This window comes from Haliotis rufescens, unplaced genomic scaffold, assembly GCF_023055435.1.
Source record: "Haliotis rufescens isolate VD_foot unplaced genomic scaffold, xgHalRufe1.0.p SCAF_5, whole genome shotgun sequence".
In the NCBI taxonomy this organism is placed as follows: domain Eukaryota; kingdom Metazoa; phylum Mollusca; class Gastropoda; order Lepetellida; family Haliotidae; genus Haliotis; species Haliotis rufescens.
This window is the reverse complement of record NW_025964223.1, coordinates 62,466,253-62,475,143: the sequence shown is the minus strand read 5'-3', so window position 1 is coordinate 62,475,143 and position 8,891 is coordinate 62,466,253. Positions and strand designations below refer to the sequence as shown.

The window sequence follows — 8,891 nt, the reverse complement described above, 5'->3', positions numbered from 1 at the left end:
CATGTAGCATTTTGCACTCCGAAAGAATCGTTGTTTTTGGTAAGTTTGTATGTAGAGCTAGTTGATGATATATTATATTCTGAAAATGAATGGACTCAGTATTACCAATTTTAAGAACTGTTTTCGTCATGAAAAGAGAAAAGAACTATGAAGTTAATTTGATCACTTTGGAAATGTTATTTCGCGGAGGGGCCGTAATCTAAGCAGTTCTTTTCGTGTCGTCAGCGTGTTATATTTACTTATAATCAGGTACTTGATAAGAAAATAAAATGTTAGTGCACAATCACATACCTGCGATAAAGACATATTTGTGGAATTTATTTTTTATCAGATATCACTTATCAAAGCCTAACTTTAAGTATTGCCTTTGAACGTTTCAGTTGTGCCAATTATATATTATTCTCTTTGTCTGTATTGGACACTAGAGGGAAACAATTCAATTTTATCTAAGGGGACTTTGCATGAATTTGCATGAAATCAGTATACGTTTTACAAGGTCTTTTGTAAATGTTGATTGATTATCAAACACACGGTTTATAATATTTATGAGTTTCAACAAAATCAGCAAATGCACTTTCGTGCCATTGCATTTTCACTGGACTGTCGACTTTGTTTACAGGCAGCCGTCGTATGGCAGGAGTACTGCTGTGCCGCGTCAGGCAATATATATTGACAGCAAACTACGGTTATAACGAACTGAAAGGGACCACAAATTTTAGTTCGTTATAACCGTAGTTCGTTATAAACATATATACAGCAAATGGCCAGACCCAAAAAACAGTTCGTTATATCCGCCAGTTCGCGATCGTTATGAGCGTGTTCGTTATTAACGTAGTTTACTTAATTTTTTTATGCAAAATTGTGGCGGGTGCTGCCCATGAGGCGGGACGTGCTTACCCTTTTTGCGAGCACCTGGGACCACTTGCACAAAGCGATCTTAGCGCTAAGATGATCGTAACTCCCATAGTTTAACATAGGCTTACAATAGTCTTAGCACTAAGATCGCTTTGTGCAAGTGGGCCCTGATGTCATCACTGGTTTTCGGTGGTCCATTGATGTAATTTTCACAGCTGTTTTGCTCTTTATATTATTTAATCTCTTTCGTGGATAATCCAGAATGGTTATTCCCTTGCATTGACAATTTATATTAATATTGGAAACAAAGATAACATGAACTTTCTTTATATATTTCTACAGCCTGGAATGCTGGGATAACGGCCAGGGTGGCTCCGAGTGTCTTGAGAGATGGTACATCAATGGAGACAGGGTCTTCTGCGAATTGAAATAAATATATTGAAGAAATATATTTCACAGTTTGCAAGCTCATTGTAAACAAGAATAAACTTTCTTCAAACCAGGCTATTCGGTGTTTTTCAGTAATGTTTGTTTGCCATGAATTATTATTTGTGACCAAACATGTTTAACTTTCCATAACACATGAATCTACGTGACGAGCGGTAGGGTAGCCCAGTGGTAAAAGCGGTCGCTCGTCATACAGAAGGCCCGGTTTCGATTCCGGCTCACTGGTGTACACTGTGTGGAGCCCATTCTGTCCACTGTCGTGAAATCGCTGGAATGTTGCTCAATGCGGCGTAAAACCATACTCATTCACTCATAATATAGGCAGGGATTGCTTTCAATGAATACATACTCACCGGTTCATTTCAAGAGGCATTTCCACGTCATATATGATGTATAGCCAATATATTTTCAGAACACATGTACATAAGATAAATATCGTTTCAAGCACATGTCAATAAATTCAGTACTAAATGGAAAAAGGTATCATCCATAAAACGTTATAAAGTAAACTACGGTTATAACGAACTGAAAGGGACCACAAATTTTAGTTCGTTATAACCGTAGTTCGTTATAAACATGTATACAGCATACAAACAGCAAATGGCCGGACCAAAAAAACAGTTCGTTATATCCGCCAGTTCGTTATAAGCGTGTTCGTTATAAACGTAGATTACTGTAATGTACACGTACACTTTATTGTTGTAGTATAATGCCATAAATGTCAGCCAATATATCAAATAATTCCAATGTAAATACTATACACAGTTTGTAATGTTGTGGACTATTCATTCGAGAAAGACAACAAAATACTTGGTCATGTAAGAGTGAGTGAGTGAGTTGGGCTTAACGCCGCCCTTAACAGTAATCGGGGCGAACCGGGATATGAACCCACAATCATAGGTTTCTGGCATGCCAAAGGGACACAACTCTGCACAGCGAATTGCGGCGCCTTAGACGACTGGGCAACCCGTGCCCCCGGTCATGTAAGAACGTCCCTTCACGGCGATACTTAGATCGAAGGTACATGTAGGGTATTGAACTTTCTGATTCAGCAATCACATCAGAATGGTAATAGTACAATTTACATGCCCTCAAATCACGTCCTCGAATCACATAACACTCGTGTTATATTAAATGAAACAACAATTGAAACGTTTTTGCAGTTTGCTTAACTATTTTCCACAGGTTATATGCAATGTCGGGATCCTCAGTTTAGTCTGGAACACATACACAATCAAATATATAGGGCACGATGGCATGTCATACCAGTGAGACGAGGGGAATGGAATTTTAGATCGCGCTAGGGTTATATTGCACTTATATAGGGACGAGGATTGTGTGTGTGTGTGCGTGCGTGCGTGCGTGCGTGCGCGCGTGTGTGTGCGTGCGTGTGCTTGTAGCTGCCTGTACTAGTCCAGACTAATCGCGTTTTATGGTGCTAGCCCATGCCGTAGTTTAACATGGATACCCCATTCAGACACAGTAAACTGACTCCAAGCTGATCAGTGCTTATTTTATCCCCTTTAATCCCGAGTACCATACAGGCGAACAAAAAGCGCCAAATTTTAACGTCTCTTGGTAGGACGCGGAGAGGGATTCGAACTACTGACCTTCCGGTCTCCGGGCAGCCCGTGCCCCCGGTCGCAATATGGCTGAAATAATTCCGGTGCGACGTTAAATGTTAACTCACTCACTCTCCGGGCAGACGCTCGATCAACTTCACTACGGTGACGGTCTCATACCAGTGAATGTTCAGTCTGCTTTACTGTTATCTTTCCGTGACCTTTAAGAAATCATTTCCACAATTTCAACAGCTCAATGACATGCATCTACGGCTTAAATGCTCTATTAACTGACAATAATTAACTGACTTTATAAAAAAGTTCTGAATCAATCATTAACGTTATTTCATTTCATATGCCTTAAGCAAAACCGGGATAGATAAGTTGTCCCATACATACATGTCGATAAAAAGATCATTGTAGTGAAATTTAAATACGTACTATATCACTATAACACTCTTTGCTGTCATTAGAAATTAAGAAAGACTGATAAAAAATAGACGCCCTTCATAAGTGTTCACGGAGATGTGGTCGTCATCCCCAAGCGAGTTTTATGGCACTAAACATTTAAATATAAACTCAGGACTTAGATCTGTAAAATGACATTACTCGCTTTGAAGGCACTCGCGAAGTATATATTATGGGAAGTACCGGGTAATGTGACCACAAAATTCACGGTTTTAAGGCGAAAATATTTTTACGAGCGAATCGTGATTAAAATTGCAATTCTGTTCCAACATGTAAACAGTATATTAGGTATGAAGCACATTTTCATTGACAGTCATCGTTACCTGTGATAGGCACGAGCTGGCAAAACACACTTGAAGATTTAACGGCCACTTTATCTGCACGACGCATTCGGAAGTAAGGTATATATACTGTGCTATGTTCAGTTACAATGTCTATTATTGACAGAGTGTTGACGGCAACATGAAAGGAATTATCCTCTGTCTCGTCATTGCAAGTAAGTAATATTTTCACTGTTCTTAATTACACTGCTTCGACCATACATGTATGCAGTTTGCCGTCATCTGCTTGATCATGCAGGAAAATATTGCTCAATATGTTTCTGTTGCTTTGACCTTTACAAAGGGCACACATGAATATTGAACGTGATTTAAGTAGCATCACCACACAGAATGTTACGCCTGTGTGATAAGTTTCATATCGTATTTATAATGTAACATTTCACATAATGTGCAAGACGCTTCTGTGACCAAGAGACTAACTCGAAGAAAATATCAAATGTATGTGAACTACCTAAGAAACGCTAACGCTAATTGACACATTTGTATTGTTTCTCTGGGTTTTATGTCCACAATTGTTTTTCAGGCGTGTTGGGCATTGCCCTGACAACAGAGCCGGTGATCACGTCCAGGTCCGCTTGTGACCCATCGTCCATCTGCCAACTTCATGCCAACGCCATTTGCAGGTAACCTTAATGTCTACCCTTCACAATCACCTCTCGCCATTCAGCCACTTGCCGGAACCACTATTTCAGCCCTTCTCCTTTCATCTCTCCTTTTCAGCAGAATTTCACGGGCAGTCAACGTTGTTCCCTACCCTCAATATCGCCCCGACCATTCAGCTTGACGTCCCTTGCAGGCTATGTTCCACTATTCCCCTCTCTTTTCGCCTTTGAGGTGAGGTGAGGTGAAATGGGGTTTAACTTCGCGTCCGAGATTATTGCACTTATATAGCGACGTGCATGTACGTGTGTGTGTTTGTGTGGCTGCTTGTACCAGTCCGGACTGATGCCGATTTATAGTGCTAGCCCACTGAGATACCATGCCGCAGTTTAACATGAATACCCCACTTAGACACAGTAAAGTGACTCCGAGACGACCAGTCCTTGTTTTAGCCCATTTATGCCGAGCGCCGGACAGGGTAACAACAAGTATCATCTTTTAACGTCTTTTGGTATGACACAGCCGGGGACCGAACCCCCCCCCCCCCTTCCCCTCGTACGCTTTAGCCAGATATTGACTCGTGGGTAGTTCTGTGTATTCCTTTCTCCTTCCGTAGTATACTCTTGTATGAAGATCTGGTTTGAAATTGGTCTTCAGCAACCCATGCTTGTCGTAATCACAACATAACATGGTTTCCCTGGTGAATACCCGTGGTGGCGATTCGGGGTCACAATCACTCCCGTAGTACGTCATGCTTGTCGTATGAAGCGACTAAATTGGGGATCGGGTGGTGTGACTGCGTGTTGCCGTGCCCCGATTGCGTCGGGTGCTGCTCATGCTTTCAATCACTGGTTTGTCCAACTCGATTATTTACAGGTACAGTTTTTGTTGACTTTGGTGCAAATCAACATGTACTCACAACGACGATAAAACATAAGTGAAATGATCAAACCATGTTATAAAATTGAAAAAAGCATACATGGGTGCGATAACTCATCATTTCAAAACAAATGGTAGTTATCCATAAATTGTGGCTACTTTGGTCTGGTATATTAAATTGCTGCATATTTAGTAACATAAAAATATAATTACATTGAAAAATTCATACATGGGTGCAATAACGCATCATTGCAAAACAAATGGTCTGGTATCTATACCGAAACGTCGCCTTTACAGTATTAAAGAAATCGTTATCCATAAATTGTGTCTACTTTGGTCTGGTATTGCTGCATAATTAGTAACATAAAAATACTTCTGTATCTATCTCCCCATCTCCTATCAACTTTCTCATTTATCTTACCTATCTGATCTTATCTTTTTATACTGTATACTATCGCCTGCATCTCCTTCAAATGATTCAAAATGTCCCACCACCCACTGGTCACGTGGGGATGTAGTGGCCATATGAATCGTGGCTATTTATCTGCAAATATTAAAAGAAATAAACAAATAATAAATAAATAAATAAATACAACAGAGGTTGGTTCGGAATCAATATAATGTAGCTGAGTCGGGTATCCTTGGCTTGGTATCTCAGTGGGCTAACGCTATAAAACCAGCATCAGTCAGGACTAGTACGAGATGCCACATACACAGAGGTGCATGTACGTCGCTACATAAGCGAAATATTCATAAACGCGACGTCAAACCCAATTCACCTCACCTGACCGTTACGTTACGCGAGAACCAAGGTTCTCCTTGTCAACTGGGGCAGATGGAGAGCAGTCGATTGTCGACTGTCAATTGTTTGACTGTCGATTGCATCTTTCCTCTTCCGTGATGATTGGGTCCGGACAGACTCCCTACTTTTTTCTTACCATAATCATATTTTATATTTCCGAACACTGTTTTGGTTTTTCTCACCGAAGGTTTGCTTTGAAATATTTACAAGTTGTGTGAAAGTACTGCTTTATCATACATGTTTTTTTGCGTTCTTTATGAAAATGTTTCAAAGATACGGCAGTTGATTAAATCACTTTGGAGATGGAATGTGTCTAATGGGCTATTATCATGATCAGCTCTTTTCCTGTCCTGACTAACGTGTGGTATTGTAGCTTTAAGACACGGACACATACTTCATACACAATCTGAAACACTCTGAATCAATCTGATACTTCCGGCACAATTAAAGTTCAGTGAACGTATTTGTGATAACCTCATCTTTTCGGAACTGATTCTTTTGAAACTGACCATATATCACTTTAATAAGCCTCACTTTAAGTATCGGTTTTGAACGTTTTGATTGTATTAAGATCTCTTTGTGAATATCCGACACCAAACCTAAAGAACTCAACTTTTCAATATCGGACACCAAACCTAAAGAACTCCACTTTTCATATTTGGGAACTTCAGATGTGCATGACTATTTAGCCCAATTTTCACTATGTCGTTATGAAATTATTAGTTGTTCATGCCAACGTGAATTTCGATTACATCTTTCTACAGCCTAGACTGCTGGGATAATGACTCCGAGTGTCTCGAGAGATGGTTCGTCGATGGAGAAAGGGTCTTTTGCGATTTCAAATAATTCTGTCTGAGACAAATATTTGACAATGCGCAAGTCCATTGTGAACAGGAATAAAATTCTTTCAAACTACATGCATAATACTGTTTTGTTTTTCTGTAGCGTAGAGCACTGGAGTTTGCCGTGAAACAATATGTGGAGCAAAGTTAACATTTTAATTGTAATTATAAAAATACAGTAAATCAGAGTGACGGGAGATCATGATTGACTGTAAAGTATTCTTCATCATTCGCGATGCAGTACACTCAAATGTTTTGTTGTTGTTTGTTTAAGGCCGCAGTCAGCAATATTCCATCTATATATGCGGAGCGGGCACGGGTGGCCCAGTCGTCTAAGGCGCCATGATTCGCTGTGCAGAGTTGTGTCCCTTGGGCTCGCCAGAAACCTATGATTGTGGGTTCGAATCCCGGTTCGCCCCGATTATGTTTCTAGGTTTGTCAGCACCATACCCGTGCTCGTGGGTTTCACCGAAGTGGTAAACGTCTGAGACCTGCCTCACTTTCCTCACACATTAAGCTGACACGCCGTTATATAACTGGAATAATGTTAAACTCGGCGTTAAACCCAAATCACTCACTCACTCACTCACTCACTCACTCACTCACTCACTCACTCACTCACTCATATATGCGGATGGTCGGTAAAAAATGAGTCTGGACTAGACACTCCAATGACTAACATCATAAGCATCGACGCAATTGGGATACGATGCCATGCACCCACCAAGTCAAAGAGCCCGTTAGTCGCATGGGTTCCTGAAGACCAATTCTAACCTAAATGTTCCCGGGAGGTGCAGTCAAGTAATGCATATTCTATAATTCATCGCTAGCACATGTCTGACATGTATATATATTCAATGCTATATGATTACAACAATAAGTTATGCATTGAACGCTATTATTTACACGTACCCAGTAGCTGTGGCAGTAAAACGTCATAAATTACAGCACAGTTTCAATAGTTAGGACTATATTTTCTAAACAATCATTTATTCCAGAAATACGAAAATATATCTCTTGGTAAAATGATAATCGTTATGTACACGCATCCTTTATCAGTGATATTAACGTGCATCAAATGACCAAGATGTCCATGACAATATCATATGGATATTCAGAGAATGACCAGGGTCTTCATCCGAAGAAATGGATTCCACTTGCGTAAAATGCAAAATAGGGGTGACAATTATATGAATGGATCACTGAATTTGACTAGGTGTTAGCGAAACCCTGTCCCACTTTTATATATACAGGGAGCTACAGTATTAGATATCCAAGGAATGTAAGAGGACGGTGTACTGCATCACAAAATACGATATGTGATAGTTACACACATTCGCTCCTTGCAATTTCAGGCCTACCAAAGTAAACCAGCTGCAGCTGAAAGTGCGTTCATATTACGTAGTTTGATTGCTCTTTGCTGCTTGTCTTTGGTAGCCTGAATTTGGACAGAGTCACGATATTGTCTGGAGGGTATCAAGAGGATTATGGAAATCTTGATTCATTACTTACGTACGGTTACACATGATTTTGGCAAGAAGATACCAAACTACCATCATAAATTCAAACTGGTACACAATCATCGTACCGCTTCAATGTATGATTGACTGTCTAGAGTGAGTGAGTGGTGAGTATGGTTTTACGCCGCTTTTTGCAAAATTCCAGCAATATCACGGCGGGGGGACACCACATGTGGGCTTCACATATTGTACCAATGTCGGGAATCGAACCCGGGTCTTCGTCGTGACGAGCGAACGCTTTAACCACTAGACTACCCCACCGCCCCGACTGTCTAGAAGGTAACAATTAAGCGAAACCACGTGCCACTAAAACGTGTGAGGATAATTCAGTGTGACAGAGTCATGGGCATTGAACACCAACGTCACGACAAACTAATGATCATAATCAGGTTGTTGGGGCGGTCGGGTAGCCTAGTGGTTAAAGCGTTCGCTCGTCACGCCGAAGACCCGGGTTCGATTCCCGACATGGGTACAATATGTGAAGCCCATTTCCGGTGTCCCCCGCCGTGATATTGCTGGAATATTGCTAAGAGCGGCGTAAAACCATACTCACTCACTCATAATCAGGTTGATAC

General features: G+C 40.7%; 1 long non-coding RNA gene across 1 annotated transcript; it reads left to right on the top strand.

Moving 5' to 3' along the window:
- The first annotated feature begins 3,732 nt into the window (after window positions 1-3,732).
- On the top strand, window positions 3,733-6,869 carry LOC124143863. Its single transcript, XR_006862331.2, has 3 exons — window positions 3,733-3,828; window positions 4,197-4,296; window positions 6,719-6,869. It is a non-coding gene; the product is annotated as an uncharacterized LOC124143863 (long non-coding RNA).
- Window positions 6,870-8,891: the final 2,022 nt, after the last annotated feature.